The following is a 23,736-nucleotide window of genomic DNA, read 5'->3' on the forward strand; positions in this document are numbered from 1 at the left end:
TTGACCTTAATTACTAAAAACATGAAAAAGTATTTGTGATGTGTTGGACATCAGTACTGACAAATCTCTGATTTTCCTCTTACAGCTCATGGAGTGAAACCAACACCTGACCTTTGCTGTTTTAAATTCTATGAGAGAAAGATCCCAACAAAGCAGATCAAATCCATCAAAAAAACTCACAGCAAATGCACGACACCAGCATTTGTGTAAGTTTGTCTTTCACAGTCTCTTTAACACAGTCACAAATATTTGCCAAAATAATGTATTATCCTCCACATAGAAGCTGTAATGCGTGGGGTAGAGCAGGTTATCTACTGATCGCAAGGTCGATGGGTTGATTGCCGGCTTTCCCCCAGTCTGCATGCCAAATATCCTTGGGCAAGATACTAACCCCAAATTGCTCTCTGATGCATCCATCGGAGTATGAATGTGTGTGTGCATGTTGGTTAGAAAGCACTTAGAAAAATGTGTTCGTGTAATTGGGTGAATGCACAAGTTGTGTAAAGTGCTTTGAGTGCTCAGAAGAGTAGAAAAGCGCTGTATAAGAACCAGTCCATTTACCATTTAAAAGTTAATATGGAGCAAAATAATGATACAGATTTTTCTGCAGGATCAAGACACCCAGAGGGGATTTCTGCGTGAGACAGAATGAGAATTGGGCACTAAAAGCATTTGTCCAAAGAAAATAACACAATTAAGAGATGGAGAATCTACCGCGCAATAAGCCGAACTGCATCAATTACTCCATGAATTTGCTTTTTAATCCAGATGTATTGCTGGAGTTTTGACCTCTCCATAATGTGCCTGCTTAATTACTGTCAGCATTTCTGAAGACAAGATACATTTATTATGCATTGATTTAATTCAAAATAAAGATATCAATTTTAGAATTTGAATGAAATGTTAAAAATTATTTTTCTGAGGTTTTCTGTTTCGTTGCCACAGGTATATGAAATCAAACACATCTTTACAATTGGCAGTCTTTACAAGCATTTGTGAAAGAATCAGTCGCTTTGAAGACTGTGAGACTTCTGTCTTTGAAATACCACAATCATCTGAAAGTGAAAGCATTCAGTGGCAGATTGGATAAAGTTACATGGTGGGGAGAGTGCAGAGACAGAGGGCTTTAAAAACGTCTCCAGTGCACTGCTGACTCAGCATCATGTGTTTCCATGGCCTGTGGGTGTAGCGTGTAGGTGGCCCAAACTTTTGTCCACACTGCCTACATTCACTTACAGCATGTTGTCCCAGCTTGATGTGACAAACTTGTCACATGTCCCAAAGAGCGCTGCTAGGCTTTCTTTGGTCTTGGAGATGTTCTTCAAAGCTCTGAGGTGTGTTTTGGGCTCATTAACATTCTGCTCTGTAACTTACTTTCCCACAAACATCCAAATCACAGTCGAAGTGCATTTCTCAAGAATGCAGTGCCACTTGTCCTCAGTCAGGGTGCAGTTGATTTCAGTTCAGGTTACCACCTGTAGAGCAGGAAACACCTCCTTATATTCCACTTTATTTTCCTGCTGCTTATCTCATACTGAGCTGTCGTTAATTTGAAATATTTTTGATTTTGCAGACTTTGAGGTTATTTCCAGGTTCAGATTTGTTTTCACTTTGCCATTGTGATACAGATGCAGTATATCCAAAGCATTTGTATCTCACTTTGTATTGTTTTGCTTCATTCTTGAATAAAATTTTGTTTCACACAAATCAACGACTCCATCTGACAGTGAATGTGTTCTTTTATGCGGTGGCCTAATTAATGGAATTCATCAGAATGCAGGTTATAAAAGTTTGTTAATGTAGTTGAAGGTCAAAGTGGAAAATGTGTCATAGGGAGGACTTTCACAAACTCATTATCTGAACGTGGGAAAATTATCTGAGCTGCTCTGAAGTTGAATGTGAATCTGCACAGACGTTTAAGTAAACAAATGCAATGTGAAAACTGGAAGTCATCAATAGTTATCAAAAGTTTAAAATTAAAGTGTAAAGAAATATTTTCATATTCATACATTTTGAATTTTCCATGTGAGAGAAGGAGTGGATTACTTTAAGACTTCATGAAGATGTGCTTTTTAGGGGGTAACCAGATTAGGAGTACTGGCCTTCAGGCCCATGTGACAAACAGAGGGAAATGGTCAGGCTGCTTTGAGGTGACAGGATGGAAACAGTAACTCAAATAACCACAGCAAAAGCACACACCAAGTGCTGCTCAAGTCAGTCATAAACAAAACTTTCCATGTGGAGGAGGAGGGGTGGATATTACTTTAAGTTTCCCTAAAGAAAAACACTTTTTAAAAAGAAAATTGCTTTGACTTTATACAAAAGCTAACAAAACTTTCTATGTAGTTTTGTTAGCTTTTATCATTTCACAATTTCAGATGTTAAACAGTAAGTGACCATATATATAGCCTGCTATGTATCAATAGTTCAGGCTGCTGCTAATAGAGTAAGGGTATGGAAGATAAACTACACTGCTGGCAGGGTTTAATACAACCAACTGGCACTAAGAATAATGAGGGTGCCCAGAGGACAATAACAGTATGTGTGTATGAGATTTAAAGATCATTGCATTTCATTTTTATTTACATTTTACAAAGCATCCCAAGATTTTTGGAGTTTTCCAGAGGAACAGAATGCTGTTTGAAATCCACGTAAATGTTACCACTGGAGGGTGAGCAGGCCAATGGGGAATTTGAGGAAGGTAATTCAGATTGGTTTGATGAGTGTAGCTGCTTGCATGGTGATGAGGACTGGAGATAGGAGGCTCTTCAGTCGGCAGAAGGACCACTAGAAACAAGGAGACGTAAGAGCAAGAACACAAGGTAGCCTCTTGGAGAACTCGGTTTGGACTGTTACACTCCTCTTTGGAGGCAAGAGACGAGCACAGCAGGTCTTATTACACTGTCATTAATGATGTAGATGATAATCAGGCGTGTTCGGCTGAAGAACAAAGAATCCAATCTACGTCCAATGGCCAACTTGGTAGAGAGAGAAACTGAAAACAAACCAGCACTCATTATTGTCAACGGGCACCGGGTACGTGGGAGGGATCCAGACACTGGCGGAAGGTTGATCACAAGCTTAATAATAAATAATAAGAAAAATAATAATACATACAGAGAGATAAGCAATGACACAGTGTGGATATGTAGTGGGGAGTTTCTGACATGAAGGTACATGAAGGTATTTCTGCTAATTTACATTGACTTTTAACATTATTATTTCAGTGAAACAATAAACGACCTTTCTATTTTTTAATGTTAAGGTAAAACAATCTGTAGTATCCCGTTAAAAACAGCTTGCTTGTATGCTGATAAGGACTAAGAACAGGAGGCTCTTCAGTCAGCAGAAGAACCACTAGAAACAAGGAGAGCACGTAAGAGCAAGAACACTTAAAGAACTAAGAGGCCTGTTACACTCCTCTTTGGAGGCATAATATTATGCAGAGACGTGCACGGCAGGTCTTACCACACTGCCGCTGATGAAGTAGATGATAATCGATGTGTTTGGCTGAAGAATCAGATATCCAATCTCCACCCAATGATCAAGCTGGGGGAAAGAGAGAAACTGAAAACAAACCAACACTCATTATTGTCAACGGGGCCCGGAGGCCAGTATGTGGGTGGGGACCCAAATCAAAAGACAGGCGGAGGGTTTTTCACAAGCTTTATTATAAACAGAGAGATAAGCAATGACACACCATGGAAATGTGGCAGCGAGAAGATGGTTTCTGAATTTGAAGCTTACTTTGCAGGTTAGAAGTGTAAGGTTCTGGAGGCCTGCTTACCACAGTTAGGTAGCAGACGAACTGGCGCTGAATACATCTTAAGTGCTGCCTCGCTGATTGCTGTCAGTGTATATTGACAAATGGCTATAGCCTGGAAATATGGTGCACCTAGCATTCAGACAAATATACAAGGTGTAAACATAATACATCCATACTACATATTATTGTGTGGAAAAACTGAGTATCAATATACAAATGGATCAGATATCAGCAAATGTTTCAAATGTTGTCTCGCGATTCTACTGTCGACCTTCACTGCAGCCTGAATAAAGGAAGGTTGTGCAGACAGTGAAGATTGGGACTAAGCATGCATTATCAGTGCATGTATTTATTGGTAGAGCACCGAGTGGTTTGTTTGAGCGTTTTATCAGATATATTGAGTCCCTGAAACTTCCTGTTGTCTCATGGTACAGAAAAAACCCAATCTATTAACCACCTTTGGGGTTGTTGATCATTTTTCCAGTTTCTAAGAAATGGTTTGAATATGCAGATGAGAACGTGACTTAAAGCAGGGTGATCGGACCGATCATTCAGACATCTTTTGAAACATCAGGATCATCAGGTCTACAGTGAAGTCAGCATGAAGACTCTCAGCCTGACAGTGGGACTGCTGCTCGTGCTGTTCACCGTTTACCACAGCGATGCCTGTAAGTCTGCTACTTGTACTTGTGTTAGATCAGTTTTTGAATTTCTGTCTTTCTCTGCATTCAGACACAGAGTGAGACAGAGCGAGGACATCAAACTCATATAAGTTCATGGCCATGAAGACCAGTGTTGATCTTAAATTCTTTACTGTAATTAAGTAGATTGAATCCTCGTGTAAACAAGTGTGGTCACATGTTCGGCATGTACTTCACTGAGACATATTTATTTTTTTAACTTAAATAGGAGCCTTCAAACTGTATCTGTCATTAAGATATAACAAATTGTATTTTGTTGCATTAACCTTAATTATATCTGGTATGTTGGAGAAGTCATTAGAAGCAGACACAGCACTGAGTAATCCCTGTTTTTCTGTTACAGCTAAGGCAGTGATTACTCCTGACTTTTGTTGTTTTCACTTCTTTGACAAACGGATCCCAAAGGCGAACATCGTCTCCATCGTGAAAACTCACAGACAATGCCCCACACCAGCATTTGTGTAAGTTTGTCTTTCACTGTCTCTTTGATACAATCACTAATGTTTGCCAAGTAAGTCATGTATAAGCAATGTATAATCGTTGAGATTGAAGCCGTAACTCTGCTATTAACCGTAAAATGTGTGAATATGAGAGCAAAATAATGATACTGACTTTTCTACAGGATCAAGACACACAAAAGGCTTTTGTGTGTTAAACAGACTGCAGAGTGGGCAAAAGAACAATTTGACAACCAAAGGAGATTTTGACCCAGCCTGATATGACAATGTCTTAAAGAGCTTCATCTGATGAGGAAAGTTTATAATGCAACAATATGTAAAAACATGTATTGAATTATTTTATAATTTTCTTTCACTATGCAATTGAAATCATTTTTCTATCACATTGTGTTGTTTTGCTTTATTCTTCATTAAAGTTTCATTTCACAAAACTCATCGACTTCATCTGATAGTGAATGTAAAAGTATGTGTGGTTTGTGGCTCAGCTGCAGGGGAGGGGTGGAGTAGCGGGTGCAGGGTGTGCTGTCAGGGAAGGCTGAACCCAGGGGCGATTCTAGGATCAGAGCTTTGGGGGTGCTGAGCACCCAGAGAGCTGCCCAGCCAGGCAAGATAAACCTGTCTCTGTCAGTCCCTGCATCCTTAAATGTTGTCCCGAGTTCTCTCTGACTGTCACTTTGGTGCATTTAAACCCCTGTTCCTCCCTGTCCTCATCGTCTGTTGTCTTAGTCTCCGTTATCAGTCATCATAATTTTACCATCTCTGTGCAAGTCAGCAAATTTCTTTATTAAATCATAAGCTTCTTAAATTCATCAAGTCTCTCTGTGCCTGGGTCCTCGTCACAAAACATGACATCACTGTTTTGTGCATTTTAACACAATTTAATCCCCACATTTGTGAAAGAAAAGCAAAACACTTTTTTGAAAAGTCTGTAACAAAACCATCAAATCTGATAAAGGTTATTTAAATGCCGCAAAAGAAGAATGGATTGGAATAAAAAAATACACATCCTAAACTTAATTACTGGGGGAGAATAATGAATGATGCTCATAGTGAGTAAAAAGTAAACTGAGTGCATTTTTTGGACAGAGATTCACTTTTAATGTGTATGTATAATATAATACAGATAAATAAAAATACTCCCAAAACAGAATAAATTATTACGAAATATTAATAAAAACTATAAAAATGGAGGCAACTTTGCCCGTGGTTGAATGTATACAATGTATGAAAAAATCTTTATTGCAGATGCTAATTTTACTAATTTATTAATAATAATTTTGTGTTGTAAGATTTATGAGTTTCACACATTCATAGTGGTACTTGGGAGAGCTTGAGATTTTTATCAGGTGGTACACACTGTAACAAGTTTGAGAAACACTGATAAGGTAAGTGTGTGTGTGCTCTTGGAAAACATTTAAAGCTGCAGTACAGAATCTTTGAAACAAGCTTAAAACATTTTTAGAATATAAACAGAGCTTCTGCTTCTCTTTACAGCTCCTCACTCCATCAGGGCTGTTTGGCTCTTTCTGATAGTGTGCAAATGTGATGTACGTACTGCGGCAGTCATACAGACAACTGGACGGTCCAAATGTTGGCCTACCTATTACTGGCTGAGGTTTTAGTAGAGTTGTGGCTGAACCACATAAAAATATATCATTAATTTTAATCTCCCCAATCAATGATAATGTTATGTTGGAATGTTGTTAAAGAGGGTCAAAATGTTTCAACCCAGTTTGTTTTGCAGATTCTGTATAGCAGCTTTAATATAGGGAGAACACAACTTCCAGATTGTGTGAGTAAAATCAGGTTTTTTCTCTTTGTCAGTTTAACAGTTTCTGTTGTGCCTGTCACTGCTCCCTGTCTGTTTTCTTACCTGGTTCTTCCTGACCTTGTACTTTCTCCTCACGTTCCCCTCTTTCCTCTCTCCCTCTTTGGACTGACAATCATACACAAATAGATTGTATTCAATTAGATGGAAAAATTACATTAATATGAAAAAAATTCTATTAAGATCACTAACAAAAAGTCCTCTCTCAGTGTACTTTCAACCAAAAGGCAAATAACCAAACCACATGAACATCTAATAAAAGATATAAACATTGAAACACTGATCCAACATTATTCTTGATTGACGGATCATTTGATCTTACACTTTTACCTGAATGTGGCTCCTTTTTTTGTAAAAACTTCCTTATATCCAGTATGAACCTGGCTGTGTCTCTGTACACAAACACACACACACACACACACACACACACACACACACACACACACACACACACACACACACACACACACACACACACACACACACGCACAACAGGAGTTATAAGGTTAATGGGCATCCAGTCAGTTAGCTAGTTAGTATCCATTTCAAACAGGACAGTGGTAACAACAGTAGGCTACGGACAATTCTAAGTTTTAGATTTTAAATAGGCTGTATACATTTCAATGGGAGCAACAGGATGGTCAAATGTCACTGAATTTACTACTGAGCAGGACGGATTGTAGGGTAGCAAATGTTGTCGGAAAACACGTTTTAGACACTGCAGGTTACCTGGTGTAAGGTTTTTCAGCTAAAAAGAAACCTGGTCTGACTCCTACCTAACTATATAAAGAGTAACTGAAGGTTAAATGCAGCTAATATGTCCTGTTTTAAGCCAGGCACTTAAACCTCCGCTCCGCTGCGTCTCAGCCACCATGGCTCTGGCAGCATTTTTGGGGGTGCTAAAGCACCCCCAAAAATGGGCTAAAATCGCCCCTGGCTGAACCACACAGCTGTTCTCCATCACTGGGTCATGCCTGCCCTATTTTACGAAGATGCTGGGACCCGACGAGAGAGCGGTGTGGTGTGCTGAGCAGGAGAGGGCAGCTGAAAAACTCCATGAATAAATTGTCTTAAAAAATCCTAATCAGTGAAACAGCTGTCAACGTACAATGTCGTGTGGATGGTGGAATCATTTTTATATCACTGCTTCATTCTTCGTTAAAGTTTTATTTCAGTTTATAAAGAAACAATATGTAAAAACATGTATTGAATTATTTTATAATTTTCTTTCACTATGCAATTGAAATAATCTTCATTAAAGTTTCATTTTACAAAACTCATCGACTTCATCTGACAGTGAATGTAAAAGCATTTTCATGCCTATGTTTTGGAGTTCATCGGATGTGACTGGAACACCTCAATTCAATGATTTGGATGGGTGAACATATACCCACATAACAGACAGGTCTGGCCTAGATCTGGTGTCAAGCTGGCACTGCTGGCTGACTTCTGGCATGGTAAGTGGTATGTCATCCAGATGTGGTCCAGACCTGGCGTAGATGGCACTGTTTATGTGATGGCATGCCACATCTGGCCCGATTATGGTTTGGTTTATGTGGTCCAGGCTCATAGAAAACAGGTCTGACTATTTCTTTGGTCATTTTAGCCTTTTTGGCCAGGGTGAAGGGAGTATCTGCCATCAAACAAGAAGACAGCCGCATGTAACTACGACAGTGTTTGCTAGTTCACCTTACGTGCATTAATGTAATAACGTGGTTAGCCTACTCAACGTAAATTACACACAAACAACATTAAGCTACTCACTCAGAGAAGAACGGCTGCACTGCCATCATCATCCGTCATCATTTCTGCTACACTGGCAGGGCTAGGGGCCAGGACTCTCCTCTTCGGGTTCTTGGGGGATGTTGCTAAGTCCGGGTCCGATAACAGGCACCACACCCGCAGTAGATGCGCTTGGTGTGAGGTCTCGCAGCAAGCTATCAAATACGGCGCATTTTTCGGCTTTTAACAAAATGCTATGCGTCGCCAGGTGTTTCATCGGATTTGAGGTGTTACCTCCTTTGACAGTATCACAGTATCAGCTTAAAGCACTTGTTGCTGCTGAGTTTGCATCTTTTGCTGTGAAGTACAGGCAGACTTTTGACCGCTTCGCCTTGGGCATTTTTAATCTGTAGCTCTGCTCTAAAAGAATGTACGTACCTGGGCCCGCCTACTATCCTCGGAAACGTAAAATGATTGGCTAGAATTCAAAGTGTATGACATCTCAGGAAAATAAAGCACCGAAATAAAGCACCGAAATGTGCGCTGCTTTTCGGTCTGGTTACTACCGTTTATGTCAGAACCGGTGCCATCATGCCACCGGATACCGGTACCCATCCCTATTTGTGAGTGTACACTTTATCTAAAACCCTAGTGAGGGTTTACTCATGTTTACCACTGGGTGGCTGCAGCTCAGGAGGTAGAGCAGGTCACCTACTGATCAGAAGGTTAGTGGTTTGTTTCCTGGCTTCTCCAGTCTGCATGTCAAGACAGTGAATGTGTATGAATGTAGTTAGGAAGTGTGTTAATGTGGATTGTTGTATAGAGCACTTTGAGTAATCTGGGAGAGTAGAAAAGCACTATATAAGAATCAGTCCATTCACAGTCGGAGCAGAGTTTTGTCATGTTACTTTTGCACTATCATGTTCCGGCACATGTTGTTATTACATGGCTTGATTAAGGTACACATTAGGCTGACATCTTGGGCCAGCACAGGGCCAGCAGTGTGTCTGCAACTGGCCTTGTGCTGGCCCATGTGTGGGCCACCTCTGGCAAACCAGATCTGGGCCACCAAAGGGCCGTCATCCTTTGCGGTATGTGGGCAATGTGTAAGCACATTGTATGGGCCAGATCTGGGCCATAACAATTTTGCTTTGTGGGTAGACTTTTGATGATATGGTTGTTACGCCCCAGTCTAGGGGTACAGGAACGCAAGATAAGTTTGAAAAGATTGCCCCGCCCTGGTCCCCAAAACCATACACAGAGGGAAAACCAATGTCTTAGTGAATGGTGATTTATTTCACTACACTGCAAAAATGAAGCTCCGGGGTGAACAAAGGCCAAAATAACAAACAAAACAAGCTAAGTCAGGAGGAGGTGCTATCTAAAACCCTATGTGAAATCAAACATCAAACAAAAGACAAGCGCTACACCTAACTCCCTAACTGAAATAAACAGGAGAAAACAGTGCAAGGAAAAACAATAAGGCAGCTCACCCCTTCTGTTGCAGTGCTATTTACAATGTGCTATTTACAATGAAAACTAATGTACACACTATATACAGAACTGAGAAAAGTCGCACAAAGTCACAGGCACAAATGTCTCAGGTTTTGGAGGCCAGGGTCAGGTCTGCTGCTGCTGTCAGTGGCTGCCCCCGGGACAACTGCTGGTGGAGGGATTTTGAATGCGACCACATGATCGCCGGACCAATCGGCAGCCGTCAGCTCATCCACTCAGGGACCTGCAAAGACTTAAAGGCACAGACAAAGGAAACAACCACCAAAACAGATTATGGACAGGGCCATAACAATGGTATATTATGATATATTTTCTTGTCCAACTTTGGGCCCCTTAATTGCGACCACAGTGTACCCATCTTCTGATTGCAGCTTCCAGCAGAATAATGCCTCATGTCAGAAAGGTGAAATCTCCCCAACTGGTTTCTTCAACTCGAATGGCCTCCACAGTCACCAGATCTCAATCTAATAGAGCACCTTCATGATGTGATGGAACAGGAGATTAACATCATGGATGCATTCTCTCATGGAATTTAGTGCTCGTGCTCAAGAATACTTCCACAAATTACAGTCCATGAACACAATTCACTGTGGCATCCGCAAATGCAGGTTAAAGCTCCATCATGCATAGAAGAAGCCATATGTGAACATGGTCTAAAAATTCTGGTGTTTTCTGTTTTTCACCAACAGGGTTCACTAGTGAATTCAGTTCAATTTTATTTTTACAGCACCAAATCACAACAACAGTCGCCTCAAGCCTGACCACCTTTCATAATATTACAGCTCAGGATAGAAAAGTGTTTTTTCCATTTCTTCCATCATACTATCTATAACTGGATAACATTTTTTGATTCTGAACATCGTTTGCTGTGTGGGTCTGCATGCGGTCCAAGGCATGAAGTGAGACAAGAGAATCATTAAGTTTTCTTGCTTTCTTTTTCCCCACAATATCAGTCGACAGGTCATCAAAAAAGGATTCAGTAGAGTAATGAACCACTGTCTCCTTAAACAGTTCAACTAGATTTATAGCCTTAGACAGGTCAACAGTTTTCGGACTGAAGCATTTCTGATAACATGTTAAAGCCACTCAGAGTGTAAGGCTTCCAACAAAATTCAGACCCATCTGAACCAGAATGCTCCTTGCTCCTACAGCTCTCTGTTGGTCTCTGAAGAGATCTCTTCTAGTACACACAAAAAAAACAGCAATCTGTCCATGATATTGCGACACGAGGATGCTGGGACCTGACAAGCACAGGGTCATGATTGCTTTCCACATTGAACATTTCTAGGAAAATGCCCCTTTTATTTGAGTCAGTACACTGTGACCACTCTTTCAAGCACCTGTTTCTGGCGATGGCAAGGGCCGTCCATTACAGTCATCAGAGTTTAACAGAACCCACTGACTTTAAACATTGCTTTCTCCCAATGACGATATCCCACAGCTGAAGTAAATACACAGTAACAAGAGTCTCTACTCTGGGAACATTCCAACCAAGGGTGTATTTTGTACCATTCTGGGAGCACCCTGCTTGATATGTCTTAGGAAACCTCAGATCACGTGGTTGTGGGGCCTTCACTTTTGAATTTGCATATGTCTAAATTCACACACAAAAAAGAAAAATATACCAAATCTAAAACTCTGCGCAATAATCGACTTGGAGGAGTGAAAAAGAAATTCAAAACAAAGGAGCACTCATAACATTTTTACCATGAAGAAACGCCCAAAATCAGACAACGTTAGCATTTTTGATCTTCTATTGCAGTTTCCTGGTTAAAGGTCAGCATGGTTGTGGTCTGTTGTAAATTAAAAAAAAACCCAAAGAAAAGTACCCAGCATGAACAGTGAATGTGTTTACATTCAATCAAAGCCACAGTCTTTCTCTAACTTTAAATAGAGTGCTTTTTTTTTTTTTTTTTTTGCTACTTTTAGTCACTACCATGAGGTGGGATCATTTATAACTGTGCCTCCAATGCAGCTTGGAAATGTTTCTGCAGCTAGCATTCAGACAAATATGCAACATAAAACATCCATAACAGATGTTATTGTGTGCAAAAGTGAGTATCAATACACAAATGCATTTTTAACATTTTGTGTGCAGAAAATGATTTGTGTAACCTGAACTGATATACATCAGGCATGAGCAGATGTCTTACGTGAATGAAGGAAAGTTGTGCAGAAATTGATAATTAAGGAGTACTGAAAATTCTGAAATGACAGAAGAGGTTTATGGAGAAAATTAATTAACCATGAAAAGATCCCTGTTAATGAATTTGCCATCTAATTATAGCTTAATATTTGCAGCTTGACCTACTACTCTGAGTTGAGATACAAGTATGCATGCAGTGCATGCATCGTACGGACTTTGTAGAAGATGAAGTGGTTTGTTTGAGCTTGTTTTATCAGATAATCAGAGTGATATTGAGTCTTTGAAACTTCCTGTTGTCTCATGTTGCAAGAAACCCCAATCTATTTACCACCTTCAGAGTTCTTGATCATTTTTCCACTTTCCTTAGAACTGCACTGAATATGCAGATGAGAAAGCGACTTAAAGCGGGGTGAACGGTCTGATGAATTCAGACAAAATCAGTCATCATTCAAACATTAGCATCATCAGGTCTACAGTGCAACATGAAGACTCAGCCTGACGGTGGGACTGCTGCTCGTGGTGTTTGCAGTTTAGCACAGCGATGCCTGTAAGTCTGTGTTAGATTTTTCCCAGGTTTTCACGCACAAAATATGAGTAATCCTGAGCATCTTATCTTGCCATTAGAAATTATATGTTGGTTATTTTTGTCATGTATCTCTTTGACTTTTGCACAAGCATTTTTTTCTTTGGTTTTTCTTACCTAAAATAAATTTAATTAGTGTGTAACCATTTCCAGTGGTTTTTGCAGCAGTAGTTCTTTGAATTTTCTGTGTTTTTTTCTTTGTTCAATCACAGAGTGAGATAGCCATGATGTCAGCGTCACTGATGTGTACTGTCATGAAGACCAATGTTGATCTCAAGTGAGCTGTAAGTTCTTCACTGTAATTTTCTCACTGTGCAAACTCAAACTAAATCCTGGTGTGAGCTGGTTGGTTAGTTGGTTACATGAAATAATAATTATTATCATTGTTACTTAGGGCGATCGTGGCTCAAGATTTGGCAGTTCGCCTTGTAATCAGAAGGTTGCTGGTTTGAGCCCCAGCTTGGACAGTCTCGGTCGTTGTGTCCTTGGGCAAGACACTTCACCTACTACCTACTGGTGAGGGGCCGATGGTGCGATATGGCAGCCTCGCCTCTGTCAGTCTGTCCCAGGGCAGCTCTGGCTACGACTGTAGCTTGCCTCCACCAGTGTGAGAGTGAATGAATAGTGGAATTGTAAAGCGCTCTGAGGGTCTCGAAAAGCGCTATATAAATGCAATCTGTTATTATTATTTAAACCAACTGTTAACTGTATATTTCTGTACATTTAAGTATTATTATTCATATTGCCGCATTCATTGACCTTGTTTATAGGTAATTTCATTGTTTAATCACATTAAAATGTTCCTAATTTAATGTTTAAAAGCACTTGAAAAAGGCAAAATCCCATGTAAAATTAGGGCAACAAACTGTATTGTCATTACTGAAAATAACCGTATTTTTATGAAAGTTATTTTCTGGTATTATTTTGGCGCCCCAACTGCTGGAATATTAATGTTTTTTTAGGATTTTTTTTTTTTTACAGTGTACTGTTCCTGTTCAACTCATATCTAATCATCCAATCAGCCAAAGGAGATTTAAGTGACTTTGAATGTGGTGTAGTTGTTATTTGCCAGTCGAGTTGGTCTGAATATTTCATAAATGGCTGATTTACTTGAATTTTCCCAAACTTTAGGGTCTCTATGGTTTACAGAGAATGGTCTGAAAAAGAGGAAATATCCAGTGAGCGGCGGTTCTCTGGGAGAAAATACTTTGTGAAGGCCAGAGGAAAATAGACTGATTTGAGCTGATAGAAATCGAACAGTTATTCAAATAACCACTGCAAAACCACTTAATGTCACTCGTCAGTTACAAAAATTAACATTAGATTGAAATTTGTTCTGACTCACCAAAATTAGACAATAGAAGATTTGATAAATGTTGCTTTGTGTAATGTGTTTAGATTTTGGCTGCAACATTCAGATGGTAGGTTCAAAATTTGATGTAAACAACATTCTACATCCATTCTCCCATGTATTAAAAACTCAAGCGTAGGTGTTGGTTGCCTGGATCTTGTGCTTTCCATTCAGCGGACTCCTCAGGACTTGTCTTACCCTTTGCAGGTAAGGCAGGTCATCTTGGTTCCCATTTGCCTGTAGGATTCCTAGGTATCTGTAGCTATCCTCGATGTCTCCAATGTTACCGTCTAGTAGTACAATCATCTCAGTTCTGACTACTTTCCCTCTCTTCGTTACCATCCGACTACACTTCTCCAGTCCGGCTGACATTCCAATGTTAACGCTGTAGATCAGGGGTGGAGAACTCCAGGCCTGCAGGTTTTAGATATCACCCTGGGTCATGTCGTGAAAATTTCAAGTAACCTGCAAACACTCAGTGAGCGTCTTTTGAAGTGGAGTTTATTATATACACTGCAGTGGAGACAACAATGGTCTCTAATGATAGATATCTTATATACAAACTGGCAAAACTCAGAGACAAAGAGAATTCCAGAGCACATTGCGTCACTCTATACCTGCCAGTTCAGCTCATCCTTGAAACCTTCCCTTCAGAGAGAATAACGACCAGCAATCACCTCCCTTTCCCCCCCAGAAATGAGCAACAGCCCCCCCCGCACACAGGTGCCTGGATGTCTCTGGCCTATTACAATGGCCCCACAGTGAAGGTGTGATAAAGCATAAAGACACATTTGTGATGCTATCCTATATGTATGTAACTAAAAAACAAATACAAACGTACATTAGATAAATACATAACGTGGTAGGACTCGACTTAAGCGGTCAAAGAAGTGCAGGAGACTGATGCTGTCCAGTGTAGCAAGTGATTTATTCACCATTTTGTGGCCCAACAATATTTACAAAGAAACAAATAAGAAACTCAACTCTATAACTCAGTTCAAATAAACATAACTGAACTTAAATCAACAGAAATTAAGGTCAATCTGCACACAGCTACACTGACCTGAACCTTTTCCCCCAAAACACCTGAGTTCTTCTGCTTAAATAGTCCACTTAACCAAACAATTTCTCCTCTGGACTATTCCATTCAGTAGGTAGGTAAGATGAACATGATTATATTCAAACCTCTACTACTCCTCTTTACTGGCAACATAAACTCTTTGGTGTAATCAATACATATTACAACAATAAATCTATTTCTCCATAAACCCTCTAAAATCAACTTTATTAAATTATAAGAGTTCTTCCCCTTCTGCACTTGGTCTCTTCCTGTGACCTCAGATGAACCCAGAAGGTATAAAGCAGGAAGTAAAACTACATTTCCTCCTTTTGTTTCTGCAAGACAGGTAGGCAAGGTAAGTTCTTAACTTAGCAAACTTGTATGAATTGATTTAAACCAAGATGTTATATTATATAATCTGTAAAAGTGCAAAACATAAACAAACCCGGGATAGTAGATGTTTGCCTATTGCAGATTACATGTGAAATATGGTTAAATCAAAACAAGAATGTTAACTAAGAATATAGACAAATGGTCTTCTCACCCACTTTGTCACACATAAGATAAAGAAATTTCCCATCACAGTCAACACACCTGAATCAAATTAGTTCATTACCAGGCCTATGAAAAAGGAGGTAATTTAGCCATTTAAATCAGCTGTTTTCGATCAAGGTCATGTCTAAAACTTGCAGGACACCGGCCCTTGAGGCCTGGAGTTTCCCCACCCCTGCTGTAGATCCTTCAGTGCAGCCTGAGTAAAGGAAAGTTGTGCAGAAAGTGAAGATTGGGACTATGCATGCATTATCAGTGCATGTATTTATTTGTAAAATAATGAGTGGTTTGTTTGAGTTTGTTTTATCGGATATATTGAGTCCCTGAAACTTGTCTCATGGTACAGAAAAACCCCAATCTATTAACCACCTTTGGGTTGTGGATCATTTTTCCCAGTTTCTTAGAATTCGTTTGATGAGAACGTGGCTTGAAGCGTGGTCATTGGACCGATCACTTCAGACACGTCATCATCAGGTCTACAGTGAAGTCAGCATGAAGACTCTCAGCCTGACAGTGGGACTGCTGCTCATGCTGTTCACAGTTTACCACAGCGATGTCTGTAAGTCTGCTACTTGTACTTGTGTTAGATCAGTTTTTGAATTTCTGTCTTTCTCTTCATTCAGACACAGAGTGAGACAGAGCGAGGACATCAAACTCATATAAGTTCATGGTCATGAAGACCAATGCTGATCTCAAGTGGGCTGGAAGTTCTTCACTGTAATTTTCTTACTCTGAATCCTTGCGGAAAAAGTGTGGTCACATGTCCGGCATGTCCTTCATTGAGACAGATTTTTTGTTTTTCTATTTTCTATGTATCTCTATCTTTTATGTCTTTGCTTAATAATCTTGCTCCAAGACATAAAATAAGAGCCTTCAAACATAATCTTTTATTAAGATATAACAAATTGTGTTTGTTGCCTGATGAGCATTTAACCTTAATTATATCTGATATGTGGGAGAAGTCATTAGAAGCAGACACAGCACTGAGTAATCCCTGTTTTTCTGTTGCAGCTAACGCAGTGAAATCACCTGCCCTCTGCTTGTTTCAGTTCTTTGACAAACGGATCCCAAAGGTGCACACTTGAAGTTGCTTTGTAAACTACAAGTGTTGGTGGATCAGCAGGTAGCTGATCAGCTGCATTGTTGTCTCTCTCTCTCTCGCCGGGGCGGAAATTATTGTGGGTCAATGCCCTCGGCCCACTCACCTGTGAAGTGGAAACACCTGATTCTCACTGATGCTACCAGCATTTAAGCAGAGGGATGGCAGCCATTCATCGCTGGATTGTTGCATGACTCACGTTAGTGTATCTCCGCTCTCGTAGTATTAGACTCCGAAGGCTATACCTGTGCCTTCGTTCTAACGTGTTCACTCTGTGTTTAGATCCCGTGGACCCGTCCCTGATTTCCTGGTGAAGATCCCTAGTCATGGACAGTGTTGGGGAGTAACAGAATACATGTACCGTCGTTACGTATTTAAAATACAAAATGTGAGTAACTGTATTCAGTTACCGTTTAAAAGGGTGGTATTCAGAATACAGTTACTTTGTTGAAATAAAGGGATTACACGGTGGTCTTTTCCTGTTTCATATGTTTGGCTATGCCCTCTCTATTTTTGGTAATTCCACGCCGGTGGAAACCCAAACAAAACGCGTATTAAGAGGTTCAAATGCCTGTGTCTCAATCTTGCGTCTCATAATGACGTGAAGAAATGTTTTTTTATGAAGGCAATAGGCAGAGTGTTGCAGGCATCGCCCTAAAGAATGTAGCCTCATGGGCAGTGTAGTCCGTGCTGCAGGGAGAATGGACTGCCATACCCGTTATGTGTCTGTGAGCGAGGGAGGGAGGGAGAAAAAGGAAAAGTACGAGCTGTCACCGAGCAGAAACGGGAGATGGGTTGCCGGGCCTCTGATTGCAAAAAGCCGCCTTAAAGCATTTATGAAACTGTCTGTGCTCATTGATTCGATCAACTCGATATGGACTGCTCTTGTTGACAGACATGAGAACATCACGGCCCACCTTTTAGAGCTAGCTTTTCCTCTTCTTGTGCGCCGGGTTATAATGTCCCATGGCCCGAACACGTCTACACCCACATATGTGAAGGGGGGTGCAAGTTGCATTCGTTCAGATGGTAAGTTTCCCATTTACTGACATTCCGCTTTTCCTCTCAATTTCTTGCATGTGACACACTTAAAAAGCACTGTGCTGATAGCCCTTTTGGCCCCTACCATCCAGAACCCTGCAGCTCTAATTTCACCTTCTGTGAAATGTCTTCCTTGGTGTTTCAGTGTCGTGATAGTGCCGTATTAAGAGCGTTCCCAAGTGGTGTCGGGCAGGGATGATGAGAGGGTGAGTGGTGTCGATGTCCAGTTCAGATTGTATGATTCGGCCCCCAACTCTTAAGAGTCCATTACCATCTAGAATAGGATGCAGTTTCCAGAGACTGCTTGAGGGGGAGATCGTGATTCTTTCCTGAATACACTTTATTTCCTCTTTGTAGCACTCACTCTGAACTAGGGATGGGTACCGGTATCCGGTGCCATGATGGCATAACATAAACATAAACGGTAGTAACCAGACCGAAAAGCAGCGCACATTTCGGTGCTTTTTTTCGGTGCTTTTTTTTCCCTGAGATTCACTTTGAATTCTAGCCAATCATTTTACGTTTCCGAGGATAGTAGGCGGGTCCAGGTACGTACATTCTTTTAGAGCAAAGCTACAGATTAAAAATGCCCAAGGTGAAGCGGTTGAAGTCTGGCTGTACTTCACAGCAAAATATGCAAACTCAGCAGCCTGCAACAAGTGCTTTAAGGTGATACTGTGATACTGTCAAAGGAAGTAACACCTCAAATCCGATGAAACGCATAGCGTTTTTTTTTTTTGTTTTTTTTTAAAGCCGAGAAATGCACCGTATTTGATAGCTTGCTGCGAGACCTCACACCGAGCACATCTACTGCGGGTGTGGTGCCTGTTATCGGACCCGGAGTTAGCAACATCCCCCAAAAACCCGAAGAGGTGGTGTTTCTCAGCTGGTGGCGAAATGCCAAAGAAGCAACTTAATGTCTGTTGTTTTTTGGACATTTAGATGGTGACAAGCAACATGTGTAAGGTTAAATGACATGGTCAAGAACGCAAAGGTGCTTGGTAACACAAGTGTCACTATGCGTTCCTAATTTTTGTCATGCATGCGTAACTGCGTACCAGTTTTGTGCACCCCTGATTATACTAGTATTTAAATATGAAAGAAATTTGCTCTGATTCAATGGCATCTTTTGACTCATCTACAATGACTGAACCTGTGCACTCTCTTTAGCTTCTTTAACTTCTCCTCAGCAACCATTTCAGCCAAACATGACAGAATTTGGGTTGTTTTGCTGGTGTACAAAATATTTTTTGCTTGTTGTTCCAGTCTCCTTCTAACCACAGGGTCATGATTGCTTATCATGTTTGGCATTTCTAGGAAAATTCCCCTTTTATTTGAGTCAGCACACTGTGACCACTCTGAGCTATGTTTTTAGTAGCAGTGAAGATTAGAATTTCTGCTTTTGTCTTACTGTATGTTTTGTTTTCAAGCACCTGTTTCTGGCGATGGCAAGCGCCATACATTACAGTCATCAGAATTTAACAGAACCCACTGACTTTAAACATTGCTTTCTCTCAATGACGATATCCCACAGCTGAAGTAAATACACAGTAACAAGAGTCTCTACTCTGGGAACATTCCAACCAAGGGTGTATTTTGTACCATTCTGGGAGCACCCTGCTTGATATGTCTTAGGAAACCTCAGATCACGTGGCTGTGGGGCCTTCACTTTTGAATTTGCATATGTCTAAATTCACACACAAAAATGAAAAATATACCAAATCCAAAACTCTACACAATAATCGACTTGGAGGAGAGAAAGAGAAATTCAAAACAAAGGAGACATGACATTTTTAACATGAAGAAACGCCCAGAATCAGACTGAGCGGGTCACAACGTTAGCATTTTTGATCTTCTATTGCAGTTCCCTGGTTAAAGGTCAGCATTGTTGTGGTCTGTTGTAATACAAACAAACAGAAAAGTACCCAGCATGAACACTGAATGTGTTTACATTTAATCAAAGCCACAGTCTTTCTCCAACTTTAAATAGAGTGCTTGTAGTTGCTTAAAACTATGAGGTGGGATCAGTTATAACTGTGCCTCCAATGCAGCTTGAAATGTTTCTGCAGCTAGCATTCAGACAAATGTGCAACATGTAAACATAACACATCCATAATCAGAGATGGGTAACGCGTTACTGTAATCTGATTACTTTTTTCAAGTAACGAGTAAAGTAAGGGATTACTATTGCAAAAACGGTAATTAGATTGCCGTTACTCTCCCGTAGGAACGCTGCGTTACTGCGTTACTAAAACCGTGATTTTTTGCGAGAATGTCTCACGACAGTGACGTAAGCGAGTGCGCCGTTAGTGACAACAGCTGTGTGCAGATCAACAATGGATCATATATCGAGTGCAGAGAGAGTATGAGCGTGCAGCGTTTAAAGCATGGAAGTACTGACCTTACTTTGAGTTTGATTCCATAAAAAGTGACAAAAACATTAGCGTCCATCGTGCGTGGGAAGAAAACATCTTTTTACAGCGAAAAAAACCCCCCTAAACTTCCGAGCAAGCACCGAGTGCGCCATGACGTAATGGGAAACTCACAGAGAAAGTCGCGGATTCTTCAACTGACCGCGGCACACCTGCACCAGGGTAAACCTCCGCCTACCGCAGTCCTGCTTTACAGGTGAAAATAGAGCAACAGCACCGCTGAGTCTTTGACTTTATTTATTTTCTGCTGTGTTTTACTTGCATCTATTTGAAAGAGTGAAGTGTAAACACAAAAAATATTTTATTTTATGTGCTGGAATGTGTAGAAAATAGGTTTAAATGTTAAACTAATTTATTCAACTCAAAGAATGTTGCATATAATTAAATTTTTGCTTGATGCATAAAGTTAAAAGATTAAAACTGATAAAACAAGTTAAAAAAAAAAGAGACTTTTCCATTTGATTACATTTTGTATGATGGCTTATGTAGAAAAAGTAGAATTGGGCTGAAAGATCGATCGCTTTATCACCTCTTCAGGTTGTAAATCGTGTTTTTAAAAAGTAACTAAGTAACTAAGTAATTAATTACTTTTGAAAATAAGTAATCAAAAAAGTAACGGGATTACTTTTTTGGGGAAGTAATCAGTAATTAGTTACTGATTACTTTTTTCAAGTAACTTGACCAACACTGTCCATAATACATATATTCTTTGCAGAAAATGATTTGTGTAACCTGAACTGATATACATCAGGCATGAGCAGATGTCTTACGTGTTGTCTCGTGAATCTGCTGCAGCCTTCACTGCAGCCTGAATGAAGGACAGTTGTGCAGAAATTGGTGATTAAGGAGTACTGAGGAAAATTATGAAATGACAGAAGAGGTTTAATGGGAAACAAAGAATGAATGAACCATGAAAAGATCCCTGTTAATTGAATTTACCATCTAATTATAGCTTAATATTTGCAGCTTGACCTACTACTCTGAGTTGAGATACAAGTATGCATGCAGTGCATGCATCGTACGGACTTTGTAGAAGATGAAGTGGTTTGTTTGAGCTTGTTTTATCAGATAATCAGAGTGATATTGAGTCTTTGAAACTTCCTGTTGTCTCATGTTGCAAGAAACCCCAATCTATTAACCACCTTCAGGGTTGTTGATCATTTTTCCACTTTCCTTAGAACTGCACTGAATATGCAGATGAGAAAGCAACTTAAAGCTCAGGAGGCCACTTCAGACATCTTCTGAAACATCACTATCATCAGGTCTACAGTGCAGTCAACATGAAGACTCTCAGCCTGACGGCGGGACTGCTGCTCATGGTGTTTGCAGTTTACCCCAGCGATGCCTGTAAGTCTGTGTTAGATTTTTCCCAGGTATTCTTGTTTTCACACACAAAATATGAGTAATTCTTGCCATGAGAAATTATATGATGGTTATTTTGTCATCTATCTGTGCAATTTTTGCATAAATATTTAGTTCATTTTTTTTTAATTTAAAAAGCGGATAAAATTTTCCAGCGTCTTACTGTGCCTTAAAAAATTATCATAGTACATTTATTTATTTATTTACAAATAATGCTTTTTAAAGCTAGTTAACTAGCTCAATTGGACCAATAGGATGAACAAGACTTTCTAAAATTGTTTTTGCAGTGATGACGCACGAACCCAGTGTTGCTAACTTAGTGACTTTGTCACTATATTTAGCAAGTTTTATAATTAGAATTAAACTTTATTGTCATTTCACATGCCACAAGTACAAGGCAACGAAATGCAGTTTGCATCCATCCAGAAAGTTCTTTAGCAATAATATAGATATTACACAATATGGATCTATTATAGGTATGTTACAATGTACATGGTATGAAGGTATGTTATGAATATACTATAAGTGTAAGTATGTTCAGGCTATAGCTCTAGTGAGTGAACAAGCTATGTACAGGCTATATAACAGGTTATACATGTGGTTAAAAATGTGAAAACTATATAGATTGTAGATATACAATTGGAGTATTAATAAACAGTTGTAAAACTATAATTATTATATTGTACAGTATGATTGTCTATGCAGCATTTACAGTAGTGCAGTTGAGATCAGTGAGATATATGGATAATTTATACAGTAGTTATATAAAGGGCCATTGGTTGTGAGTAGTGGTTCAGTCCATGTTAATATTGTGTGTATGAGGGGTTTAAACCGCCTTAGTGACTTTTTTTCTAAAAAGCCACCAGCGACAAATCTGGCGACTTTTGCTGGTGATAGACCTCACGCAGCAGTCGCCCTCAGCTGCTGTCAGAGCAAGAGATGTTCACACCTACGCGTCCAAACTGCAAATGAATCCCCCCCGACTGTTACGCAGTCAGTTCTTCTTTTACTGTTACTTTTTGTGGATCACAAGGTATAAAACTACCCGCTCATTAAAAAAAAAAAAAAAACTCCTCCAGAGTGCCTATTTTGTGTCACTTTTCCCAGTCCCAAGCAAGATAAAGGGGGAGGGTTGGAATTGTGACAATAAAAAAAACAAACAATAAATGCTAAAAGAAATTTAACTTGTAGTCAGAACATAGTTTCCATCCAAATATAAGATACTATCGAGCTAATTCCCTGCTAACTTTGAACTCCATTAAACTTTATAAATCCTGTTTTCATGGATGCCTGGATGTTAAACTTAATTGTTACGCCTGGTAAAGCAGCAACGCTGATGATTTTATTACAGATGAAAGAATTTAGACAGTTTGTAACTCTCAGTGGTGCCGCAGTGTTCGTTTGAAGGGGAGAGTTTGGACCCAGAAGCAGCTAATGAGCATGAACCTTATTTATATCTGGTATGTTGGAGAAGTCATTAGAAGCAGACGCAGCACTGAGTAATCCCTGTTTTTCTGTTACAGCTAAGGCAGTGAATGCACCTGACCTTTGCTGTTTTCACTTCTTTGACAAACGGATCCCAAAGGCGAACATCGTGTCCATCGTGAAAACTCACAGACAATGTTCCACACCAGCATTTGTGTAAGTTTGTCTTTCACTGTCTCTTTGATTCGATCACTAATGTTTGCCATGAAGTAATGTATAAGCAATGTATAATCGTCCACATTAAAGCATAACTCTCCTATTAAGAGTAAAATGTGTAAATATGAGAGCAAAATAATGATACTGATTCTTCTGCAGGATCGAGACACCCAGAACGCTTTTCTGTGTGAAGCAGACTGTGAAGTGGGCAATGGAACAATTTGTTAAAGAAGAGAGAGCGAAAATTGAACCAATGCTACAATTAACACTTCAAAAATCACAAAATGCTTTCACTCCATGAAGTTACTTTGTAAACTGTTGCTGGAATTTTAACCCCTTTATTCTTTACCTGCTTAATTACAGCTGCAGAATATAGAGAACATATATTTTATGCTGATTTCAATTTTTTTTTTTTTACATTATCACAATATCAACTTCATAATTTGGGAATTATGTTAATCCAGTATGTAAAACTCAGT

General features: G+C 39.7%; 1 long non-coding RNA gene across 1 annotated transcript; it reads left to right on the top strand.

The window, feature by feature from the left end:
- Positions 1 to 21,539: 21,539 nt before the first annotated feature.
- LOC146629604 (uncharacterized) lies at positions 21,540 to 23,502 on the top strand. The gene is made up of 3 exons (XR_014906355.1): positions 21,540 to 21,601; positions 23,140 to 23,257; positions 23,417 to 23,502. It is a non-coding gene; the product is annotated as an uncharacterized LOC146629604 (long non-coding RNA).
- Positions 23,503 to 23,736: the final 234 nt, after the last annotated feature.

This window comes from Diplotaxodon limnothrissa, linkage group LG7, assembly GCF_057381915.1.
Source record: "Diplotaxodon limnothrissa isolate DT_005_m linkage group LG7, D_limnothrissa_male_GT1.1, whole genome shotgun sequence".
In the NCBI taxonomy this organism is placed as follows: Eukaryota; Metazoa; Chordata; class Actinopteri; order Cichliformes; family Cichlidae; genus Diplotaxodon; species Diplotaxodon limnothrissa.